General features: G+C 37.1%; 1 non-coding gene across 1 annotated transcript; it reads left to right on the top strand.

Annotated features, from left to right (window-relative positions):
• Positions 1 to 2,788: 2,788 nt before the first annotated feature.
• LOC111545607 lies at positions 2,789 to 2,892 on the top strand. The gene has a single exon (XR_002732503.1). It is a non-coding gene; the product is annotated as a U6 spliceosomal RNA (small nuclear RNA).
• Positions 2,893 to 4,083: the final 1,191 nt, after the last annotated feature.

Raw genomic sequence — 4,083 nt, 5'->3', positions numbered from 1 at the left:
AAATGGCTGCGTGTAGTGACTCATGCCTTTAATCCCTACACTTTGGGAGGCCGAGGCAGGCGAATCACCTGAAGTCAGGAGTTCGAGACCAGCCTGGCAAACATGATGAAACCCTGTCTCTACTAAAAATACACACAAAAAAAAAAAAGAAAAGAAAAGAAAAAAAACTTGGGTGTGGTGGCATGCTCCTGTAGTCCCAGCTACTTAGGAGGCTGAGGCAGGAGAATCATTTGAACCCAGGAGGCAGAGGCTGCAGTAAACTGAGATTGTGCCACTGCACTCCAGCCTGGGTGACAGAGGAAGACTCCATCTCAAATACATATATATATATATATACTTAAAAGGCAAGGTGGGTTTTTATAACTTCATTATCAATAACCTTCATAACCATAAGAAGAAAATAATTACAAGAACCCAGAAGAGCCACTTGATTCCATCTTATTCATACATGGCTCTCTTCCATAGCACTGTTTCAGCATTCCAATCTCAATTAGCCAAGGTAAGAACTTTTTTAAAAGTTTGCATAAAATGTCTGGCCTTATGAACTAGCCTCTTTACCTCCTAAGGCTGCCAAGCTTTAGAAATAAAGTTGCAGAAATCTCTTCCTTAAGTAGTGTAAAGCGCCCCGCCCCCCTTTTTTTTGTTGTTGTTTTAAGATCCATGACTAATATATCCCAGGTCTGTTTAACCTTCACTGATTACACTGATGTCTCATTTTGCCTTCCATTATGAAGAAAGCTACTCCACTAGCTTTGCGGCTGTCAGGTTTCCTAGGCTCTGCGCTGAGTAGTCTTTATTTTGACCACTTGGACACTGACTGACCTGTGTGGTTCTAAAGCTGCTGCTGGCAATTTAGGTGGTCCTGAATTTCAGCGTTCTCTCTACTTTTTAAAATGTATATGCCTACAGCACTCCTATAGACCTTAAAGGGTTGACTTTGGCTATGAGACAGGAAATATTGCATCCATGTGGAATCAAATGAAAAGCGAACTTTCTAACAAAGTACCAAACATAAATCAAGGGGGAAGAAATCAAAATGCTGTAGATTAGGGTTTCAGCTGAATGCACTTTATATTTTATACCAAAACATTCAAGTCTGAGGTTGAAATGTTTAGTTATCACTTCACTCAAGTTAACAAAACTCATGCCCATTGGGTTTGATGGTTGGATTAAGTGCCAGGTACAAGAAAACACAGTTTGCTCCTCTGCAATGTGGAGAGGTGTCTCTCTTTTTGGAGTTCACTTATTCTGTTTGAAGTCAATAAAATTTCCTTTGTACCACAGATGTGCACCAAATCACCCCATACATATCTGTTTCCTCAATATGTTTTTAGTGCAACTGGCTTTTACTTTTCTGAGAAAACAGGGAAAATTGTGTTACATAACTTTTTTACATTTTCTCATTTAACAAAGTCCTTAAAGTTTACCTTAATTTTAATGAATGCATAAATGTACAAACTCTGAATCAGATCTGCAAAAAACTTAAAAATAAATAAAAATAAACTATTTTATAAAGAGGAAGATTACTGATGTTCATCTTGTGAGTTCTTTGGTTCCTCATGCATACACTGAAAGGTCACCAGATCTCATGAGTGAGACCAAGGCAGAAGTTGGTAGTGGTTAGAACAAATTAGCCAGGGGAATATATCAACTATTCCCATTTTTTCCTATTCTGTATAAGAAGATAAGGAAATACTTTCCTATAGAGCAATGGTTCTCCAACTGTGGTCCTCAGGTTAATGGCATCAATATCACCTAAGAACTTATTAGAAATATAAATATTTTTACCCCATCTCAGACTTACTGAATCAGAAATTTCAGGAGTAGGGCCAGAAATCTGTTTCAACAACTCCCATATGAGATTCTGATGCATGTTTCAGTTTGAGAACCACTGGTGTGGAGAGTCACTACCTAGAGTTCCAATTCTCAACCCTACCTCCATTAAGACAGATTTCTCTGCTTAGCCAGAATTCACACCCATGTGTAGCAAGTTCAAATGCAGCTCTCCTAAAAGTTCAATTTTTAAAAAACAATATCTAGCCTGGAAAAATCAATATATCTAAACATAAACTAGATCTTGCTGTCTAGCAATTCATATCAAATACTCTTAAATCATACAATAGTGTAACAAGAAGCGTTTGTGATACATCACAAAGCACTACCATGAATAAAGTTTTACTGTGTAATAAAATCTGCCTGCATTTATTTAGGATATTAATACATAAAAAGAGATCTTTCCTCCCTTCAAAGAATAGTCACAGCATTTTAAAATTAATTTTAATTGTCATTTTTCTACCATTGAAAAACATATACTGATTATTTCTCTATCCTTGTAATTCAGCATAGTATCTGCCATAAAGTCGGTAGTAAATAAATATTTGTGAGTAAATGAATAAATAAATTATATAGCGGAGCAGTAGCATGGTTTAGTTGAAAATCATAAAATTTTTCCACAAATAGAGCTAGGTTTATTTCCTAGTTCATTCATTCATTCATTCTCTCAAATTGGATTTGAGAAAATATAGGTTAAGTTTTAATCTATAAAATGGGAAGACTAAAATGTGCTCATAGTCTTTAAATAAAGACTAAAAGAGAAAATCTGTATAAAACACTTCACACAGCATTTATATCATTAAGTATTCCATGAATTACAGTGTATTTTCTTCTCTTTCCTAGTATAAACATGGTACTCCCTTTTTAAATATATAGGGCTTTCCTCCTCAGTGATTATGTAAAACATTATACAGAAAATCCATATATGTCATAAACAAGAATACACATGTTGTTCTTGCTTCAGCAGCACATATACTAACATTGGAATGATACAGAAAAAGAGTTGCATGGCCTTTGCACAAGAATTACACACAAATTCAAGAAGCATCCTGTATGTTTTTAAATAAATAAGATACTTTTATTTTTTTTATGATACTCTCATTGTAACATAAACAAATGGACTTACAATAAAAAATTTATGCTAATTTGAAAAAATATATACATTGCACCATTGACTGAGTTTTGTGTGATGAGTTCACAACTTCTTTGATCAGATATAGTGATGCCATGAACAAAGAGGAACCAATGATAAAAGTCAGAATCATTGCCTTGTGTACAATTTAGTGAAGCTATGTGTAGTATCTAATATTTATTCAGATATTTTACAGTATCAAAATTTCCTGTATGTTATTTGGAAGGAGATTTTATCCAACCATCATGAAGCTTCTTTTGTTGAGGCAAAAGAATGTAGGTAGTTATCCTCATGTGGTAATATAGAAGGGACCTTTCTCTGCAGACTGTAACAGAAATATGCCATGAAGTAGACGCTCAAAAGCTACATCATTTGCAGCCCACAACAGCCAGAAAATTATTCTTGATTTTCTTCAGAATTCAAATAAATCTTACTTCCCAAGGAGAAGCCAACAAACCTGAGGTTGGAAGGATAGTTAGGAAAACCAGGGCCAGGTGCTGTACACACATGCTTGGGAAGGAGAAGCTATGCTGAAAAAGTAGCACAAAAAAATGTTCCAAGCCACTCTGATACATGCCCTGGGTATCTGAGTTCACATTTCCCCTACAAACAGGACACATATCCACACATGCAATTTGAAATATGACTTTGAGCTCCCTATTCTGGAATAAAAATCCATAGCTCAATGTTTTCAGCCAGTACAAGAAAAGGGATCTAGGGATTATGGCCAGGAAGCCCGGAAAGCTTCACTGAATCAAGCCATAATTGCTGAGATTTAAGTAGGTAAACAAAGCTGCTGGGAAGCTCGAATTGGGTGGAGCCCACCGCAGCTCAAGGAGGTGTGCCTGTCTCTGTAGACTCCACCTCTGGGGACAGGGCATAGAAAAAAAAAAAGCAGCAGAAACCTCTGCAGATGTCAATGACCCTGTCAGACAGCTTTGAAGAAAGCAGTGGATCTCCCAGCATGGAGGTTGAGATCTGACAGCAGACAGTCTGCCTGCTCAAGTGGGTCCCTGACCCCTGAGTAGCCTAACTGGGGTACATCACCCACTAGGTACAGACCAACACCTCACACCTTACACGGCGGGGTACACCCCTGAGACGAAGTTTCCAGAGCA

Source organism: Piliocolobus tephrosceles, chromosome 4, assembly GCF_002776525.5.
Source record: "Piliocolobus tephrosceles isolate RC106 chromosome 4, ASM277652v3, whole genome shotgun sequence".
Classification (NCBI taxonomy): domain Eukaryota; kingdom Metazoa; phylum Chordata; class Mammalia; order Primates; family Cercopithecidae; genus Piliocolobus; species Piliocolobus tephrosceles.
The sequence above is the reverse complement of the archived record's forward strand: the minus strand, read 5'-3'. Positions and strand labels throughout refer to the sequence as shown.